Below are 7,968 nucleotides of genomic sequence, written 5' to 3'. Positions count from 1 at the left end.
ATATGGAAGGGCAAGGAATGGAAGCAGTGACAGATTTTATTTTCTTGGGCTCCAAGATCACCGCAGACGGTGACTGTAGCCATGAAATTAAAAGACGCTTGCTCCTTGGGAGGAAAGCTATGGCAAACCTAGACAGCATAGTAAGAAGCAGAGACATCACCTTGCCGACAAAGGTCCGTATAATCAAAGCTGTGGTTTTCCCAGTAGCAACATATGGCTGTGAGAGCTGGACTATAAGGAAAGCTGAGCGCCGAAGAATTGATGCTTTTGAAGTGTGGTGCTGGAGAAGACTCTTACGAGTCCCCTGGACTGCAAGGAGGTCAAATCCATCCATCCTAAAGGAAATCAACCCTGAGTGCTCATTGGAAGGACAGAATCTGAAGCTGAAATATTTTGGCCACCTAATGCGAAGAGAAAACTCTCTGGAAAAGACCCTGATGCTGGGAAAGACTGAAGGCAAAAGGAGAAGGGGACGGCAGAGGATGAGATGGCTAGATAGCATCACCGATGCAATGAATATGAACTTGAGCACGCTCCGGGGGAGAGCGCAGGACAGGAAGGCCTGGCGTGCTATGGTCCATGGGGTCACGAAGAGTCGGACACGACTGAACGACAAATCTTCAGTGTAATTTTCACAGTCCATATTTTGTGCATTTCGTTCCCCTCAGCATCACTGCTTACATTTTTCTCTCCCTGTGAGTATCTAGGCATATATACAGACACACCTGCCTGCCAAATTAAGTGAACACTTAACACATCTGGTAATTATAGAATCAGTGAGCCGGTTCACACATCATGGCAGCAGTTCCTGGGATGTGTGAAACACGTCAGCCATTTCTGCTTTTAATTAGCAACCCAGGAATGCTTCATTCCTGGGTTGCCTCATGTGATGTAAACCCAGAAGATCTGGGTTGTTTATGGGTTAAACAATCCGGAGTTAACCTGTGGTTTGTTACTGGGTTGCTAATTAAAAGTGGAAATGGCTCACACAATGTGAGGTGCTTGGAACTCACCAAGTCCTGCTGACTTGCCATGCCTGATGGGAAGCCCAGAGTGAGCGGGGAAACGGCTGCAAATGGGCATGTCCGGGGAGCAGCAAGTGCAGTGCTGGTTCTGCCACGCTAGTTCTTGTGCACCGTTTTCCTCCCCTAGCCCCAGGTCTTAGTCTGGTTTCTTTCCAGAGGATGGGTGGAAAGGAGGAATAGGGGTGCCCTACCAAGGAATTCTCCCCCCCAATAAAGTAGGGAGCCTTCCTTGTCTTTGCATGGGAGGATGTTTACACACACTGCTCATCTCTGCAATTCCTGCATTAAACAACCTAGGAATTGTTGCTGTGATGTACGAACTGGGTCATAGGCCATTTCTCCATTCCAGAGGTCTACCAGGGCTTCGACAGAATCACCTGCTGAGTTGACAGGAAAATGCCCAGGAGTTTTGTAAGCTGCTCTGTAGTGCTTCTGGACAAAACTTTTATTGTGCAATTGCACTGCCTCAGTCATGAATTTTACTGGGATGGGGGGGAGGTGTTCAGCTGTCATCCTCTTCTACTGTTAGCTTTCTCCCCCAAAAAACTGTTAAGAACAGAATAGCTGCACAATGTACATGTGTGCAGTATTCCTGCTTTCAGCCAGCCATGCCTCATTTCAGAATACTCCATTAGGCGCGCGCATGCGCGCACACACACACACACACACACACACAGTCAGTGTAATGTCAGGCAGGAAACTAGACAAGAACTTGTTGTCTCTCACAAGAATAGGAAACTCCGATTGTCAGCATTTTGCGGCCACTAAGTATGCTTCGCTCACACTGGGCTGTTTGGGGGCTTTCCCTCCACCCCCCTTATAGTTTTCCTTAATATTTTTTGTAGTTCTGCAAAAAGCCTATCAATACCTCCCTCTTGTGCACAGATTTTTGGCTATAGAAGGATCCATACTCAGATAACAGGTTTGCTATATGTATACTATCTAACAAAGCATTCCCTAATCCCCATGCTGACTGGGGGTGATGGGAGTTGTAGTCCAACCCATCTGGAGGGCATGAGATTGGGGAAGGCTAAACAATATACTACAGGGCTAGGCAACCTTTTAGATCCATGGCCACATTTGGCAATTTGAGAAACTATTTTGGGCACCACTGCAAAATGGCTGCCATGGGAGGTGTGGCAAATGACAAGTCACCTGCCCCAAAGACCAACTACAAGGCAGAGGTGGGGTCTGAGCCCACCTCTGAACACACTAAACAACTTTGAACCCACAGTTTTCAGCACCAACAAAAATATTTCACAGCAATTCCAGCTGCCGGTAAGAAAAAGTGTTAATTTAAAAAAATTAAAAGACGTGGGTGGGGCAGGAGACCTTGGTGGGTGGCAGTGGCACTTTGGTACCCATGGGCACCACCTTGTCTATCCTTGATATAGTATGTAGGATATGTAGGTCATCCCAGTATGCAGCTCACAGGTTGCCGATGGAGCCTGGCTCTATGTGTTTTTGCACCTGGGTTTAGCTGATGGATGTGAGGGGGTGGGGGTTGCAGCAGGAAACAGATTCTACCTGCCCACACCTGATCCACAGTACAACCCCCCTTACCTGCTTATGACTCCGGCTCTTGTGTGAGAGAAACGGCAGTATGTTTTGGGAACCAAACACAATCCAACATGAGAAGGAGCAGAGAAATTCATTTCAGATCCATGCAAGTGTTCCGTTCTCTGCTGACCCTGGAGATGAAAACTAGTATTTGGAGATGGAAGCTACCGCTCCTGCAGAAACCCCTTCTGTTTAGAAAATGAAACCTGAGAGCATGGTATTGAGTGAAGTAGTTCCATGCCGCAAAAGTCATGGAACTCTGTCCACCATTATTGTGACATCACATGGTTGAATAGTACATGTTTAGATCCCTATCCAGATTTCATAGAATCATAGAATAGTAGAGTTGGAAGGGGCCTACAAGACCGTCGAGTCCAACCCCCTGCTCAATGCAGGAATCCAAGTCAGAGCATCCCCGACAGATGGCTGTCCAGCCTCGTCTTGAATGCCTCCAGTGTGGGAGAGTCCACCACCTCCCCAGGTAATTGGTTCCATTGTCCTATTACTCTAACAGGACATTTTTCCTGATGTTCAGCTGGAATCTGGCATCCTGTCACTTGAGCCCATTATTCCGTGTCCTGCACTCTGGGATGATCAAGAAGAGATCCTGGCCTTCCTCTCTATGACAACCTTTCAAGTACTTGAAGAGCGCTATCCTATGTCCCCTCAGTCTTCTCACCTCTAAACATGCCCAGTTCTTTCAGTCTCTCCTCGTAGGGCTTTGTTTCCAGTCCCTGATCATCTTTCTTGCCCTCCTCTGAACCCTCTCCAATTTGTCTGCATCCTTCTTAAAGTGTGGTGCCGAGAACTGGACACAGTACTCCAGATGAGGCCTGACCAGTGCTGAGTAGAGGGGAACTAGTACTTCCCAAGATTTGGAAGTTATGCTTCTATGAATGCAGCCCAAAATAGCAGTTGCCTTTTTTGCAGCCACATCACATTCTTGGCTCATATTCAGCTTGTGATCTACAGCAATGCCAAGATCCTTCTCACTTGTAGTATTGTTGAGCCATGTATCCCCCATCTTGTAACTGTGCATTTGGTTTCTTTTTCCTAGGTGCAGAACTTGGCATTTATCCCTATTAAATGTCATTCTGTTGTTTTCTGCTCAGCGCTCCAGTCTATCAAGATCACTTTGAATTTTGTTTCTGTCTTCCAAAGTATTAGCTATCCCGCCCTATTTTGTGTCATCTGCACATTTGATCAGCATTCCCTGCACCTCCTCCTCCAAGTCCTTAATAAAAATGTTGAAGAGCACTGAGCCCAGGACTGAGCCCTGCGGTACCCCACTCGTTGCCTCTCCCCAGTTTGAGAAGATCCCATTGATAAGCACTCTTTGAGTCCGATTCCGTAGCCAACTGTGGATCCACCTGCTTGTTGTTTCATCTAGCCCACTTTGAGCTAGTTTGCTCATCAGGATCTCCTGGGGCATTTCGTCGAAAGCTTTGCTGAAGTCGAGGTATATGATGTCCACAGCATTCCCACAGTCCACAAGGGAGGTTACTTGATCAAAACATGAGATCAGATTCGTCTGGTAGGATTTGTTCTTGACAAATCCATGTTGGCTTCGAGTAATCACTGCATTGTTTTCAAGGTGCTTCCAGATGGATTGCTTTATTATCTGCTCCAGAATTTTCCCAGGGATTGATGTCAGACTGGGCTGAGCATGCGGTTGGATTCGATGGCCTTGTAGGCCCCATCCAACCCTACTATTCTATGATTCTATGACTGACTGGTCTGTAGTTCCCAGGTTCCTTTTTACCCTTTTTGAAGATAGGGACAACATTAGCCCTCCTCCAGTCATCTAGCACTTCACCTGTCCCCCATGATTTCTCAAAGATAATAGACAGTGGTTCTGAGAGTTCCTCTGCCAGTTCCTTTATTACTCTAGGATGCAGTTCATCTGGCCCTGGAGATTTGAACTAATTCGAAGGAATTAGGTGTTCCTTGACCATATGCCTATCAGTCTCAAGCTGCAATCCTGCTCCTTCAGCCTGTACTTCACCTTGGCCAGGGGGGTCATGGACCCTCTTTTGGGAGAAGACTAAGTAGGAATTGAGCACCTCTGCCTTTTCTTTGTCATCTGTTATCATTTTGCCATCCTTATTTAATAGCTGAACCACCATTTCTTTCCTCTGCCTTTTACTTTGCATGTAGCTGAAGAAAGCCTTTTTTGTTGCTTTTAGCCTCCCTCACTAATCTCAGCTCGTTCTCAGCTTTAGCCTTCCTGACGCCATCCCTGCAATTCTGTGCAACCTTCCTGTACTCTTCCTTTGTTGCTTGGCCTTCCTTCCACTTCCTATATACAGTCAGGGCCAGAAATATTGGAACAAGGATAACTGTTCTGGCAGTTGTCCTCTGTACACCACCACATTGAAGCTGAAAGGAAACACACCCAGATGGGAGTGAAGTCAGGACTTTCAGCTGTAATTTAAGGGGTTTGACAAAAATGGGGCACCAACCATTCAGGAAGGACAGCCAGTGGCATACACACACACCCATCGTTGGTGGATCATAAATAATGGAACAAACCAACATAATCTCAAACTTAAGGATCGCCTTTAATACCTGGATGAAAATCCTTTGCAGTCAATGACTGCTTGAAGTCTGGAACCCATGGACATGACCAAATGCTGCATTTCCTCCCTCAAGATGCTTTGCCAGGCCTTTACTGCAGCTGCCTTCAGCTGCTGCTTGTTTGTGGATCTTTCTGCCTTCAGTCTTGTCTTCAGGAAGTGAACAGCATGCTCTATTGGGTTGAGATCAGGTGACTGACTTGGCCATTGAAGAGCATCCCACTTCTTTGCCTGGAGAAACTCTTGGGTAGCTTTTGCTGTATGTTTTGGGTCATTATCCATCTGCAATATGAAGCGGCGTCATCAGTTTGGCAGCATTTGGCTGAATCTGAGCAGAAAGTATAGCCGTACACACTTCAGAATTCATCCTGCTGCTTTTATCAGCAGTCAGGTCATCAATAAACACCAGTGACCTGGGTCCATTGGCAGCCATACATGCCCATGCCATAACACTGCCTCCACCATGTCTGACAGATCATGTGGTATGCTTTGGATCAGGAGCTGTTCCTTTCCTTCTCCATACTTTTCTCTTCCCATCATTCTGGTACAAGTTAATCTTGGTCTCATCAGTCCAAAGAATCTTATTCCAGAACTGGGCAGGCTTTTTTAGGTGTTTGCTGGCAAAGGCTAATCTGGCCTGTCTGTTCTTGAGCATTACCAGTGGTTTGCACCTTGTGAAGACTCTGTATTTACATTCATAAAGCCGTCTCTTGACTGTAGATGTTGACAATGACATGCCTACCTCCGCAAGAGCATTCCTGACCTGGCTACATGTTGTGAAAGGGTTCCTCTTCACCATGAGCAGAATTCTGCGGTCATCCACTTTAGTTGCCTTCCATGGTCTTCCAGGCTTTTTGCTGCTGCTGAGCTTGCCAGTTAATTCCCTCTTTTTCAGCATGTTCCAAACTGTTGTGTTGGCCACTCCCACTGTTTTTGCTGTCTCTCTGATGGCTTTATTTCATTTCCTCAGCCTAATGATGGCCTCCTTCACTCGCATGGACACCTCTTTGGACCTCATGTTGGGAGTTCCAGTGAATAGCTACCAAATGCAAATGTAACACTCAGAACCATCTCCAGGCCTTTTATCTGCTTGATAGGTCATGGGGTACCCAGGAAATGGTCCACACCTGGCCATGCAGCTGCTTGTCAGCCATTCGGTCCATTACTTGTGAGCCACCAACGATGGGGGTGTGTGTATGCCACTGGCTGTCCTTCCTGAATGGTTAGCGTCCCACTTTTGTCAAACCCCTTGAATTACAGCTGAAAGTCCTGACTTCACTCCCATCTGGGTGTGTTTCCTTTCAACTTCAATGTGGTGGTGTACAGAGGCCAACTGCCAGAACAGTTATCCTTTTTCCAATATTTCTGGCCCTGACTGTACGTACTTTATTGTTTTCAGGTCATCTCTAAGCTTTTTGTGAAGCCACCTTTTCTTCTTGTTGGAATTGTTTGCAATAGTGCCTTGAGAATTTCCTTTTTTAAAAGCTCCCACCCATTTTGGACTCCTTTTCTCATTAGAGTCGCTTGCCCTGGGACTTTACTTATCATTGTTCTGAGTTTATTAAAATCTGCTTTCCTAAAATCCAGGGTACATGTTTGGCTACACTCGACTTTTGCTTCCTTTAGAAACATGAACTCACTCAAGTATAACATGGTCGTTTCCCACCAGAGTTCCTGTAACTGCTACTTTATCCACTACGTCATTGCTGTTGGTTAGGATCAAGTCAAGAATAGCCAATCCTCTACTTTCTGTAGGAGGAAGTTATCCGCCACCCAAGTTAGGAATTTCGTGGAGGGGCCATGTTTTGCAGAATTTGTCTCCCAACAAATAGTGGGGAAATTGAAGTCCCCTATTACTACTACATCATGCTTCCTTGAAACATTGGCTATTTGCTTTTCAAAAGTTTCCTTCTCATCTTCTCCTTGATTGGGTGGCCAGTAGCAGACTCCGACCACCAGGTTCCTTTTATTCTTTGCTCCATTTATTTTAACACAGATGCTCCCAATGGGGCTACCAAGCTCATCCTCCTGTACAGAGATATGTATTTTTAACATATAGTGCAACTCCACCTCCCTTTCTGTTCCTCCTGTTCTTTTTGAACAAGTTATATACTTCAATTGCTGTATTCCAGTCATGACAGTCATCACACCAGGTCTCAGTTATACCTATCAAGTCATAATTTCCCTCCTGTATTAAGAGTTCAAGTTCATTCTGTTTGTTTCCCATACTCTGGGCATTAGTATACAGACATCGAAGACCACGTGCTTCATGGTCTGGCTTTCTTCCTACATGTGTCTGAAGACTATTATTGGGCGCTATTCGAGCTGTTCTCTACATTGCTGTGCATAAGCCTTCATCCATTGTTACCCCCAACTTTACATCTCCCTCCCCCATAGGATTCAGGTTAAAGCCCTCCTGATAAAGTATTCAGATTTACTGATTAGAGTATTAAGGACTGTTAGGCTGTGATCCGATGCATGTTTAGGCAGAAAAATATCCTACAGCGCCCAGCTAAACATACATAGGATTGTGCTGTTAGAGGGTTGTTTTTTTCTCTCCCCAGATATTTGGAAGCAGTTTGAAAGAGATGTTGCTGCTTGAGTGTATACTCACCTCACTATCACCTCTGATAAACAGGTGTTACAATTTGTGTGTCTCGCCACTCCCCATGAGCTGCAGGGATAGTTTGTTTCTAAGCCTGTGTAACAGCTTCCTTTTTGTTTAGTACACTGTTGCTTCCCATTTAACCTTCCCCTCTCAAGGCATGCAGAGGTACTTCAGTAAGCAGGTGCATATCTAAATGATG

This window comes from Heloderma suspectum, chromosome 6 (genome assembly GCF_057233095.1).
Source record: "Heloderma suspectum isolate Gila_16-S chromosome 6, 16-S_ref, whole genome shotgun sequence".
Lineage (NCBI taxonomy): Eukaryota > Metazoa > Chordata > Lepidosauria > Squamata > Helodermatidae > Heloderma > Heloderma suspectum.
Note: the sequence above shows the minus strand (reverse complement) of the source record.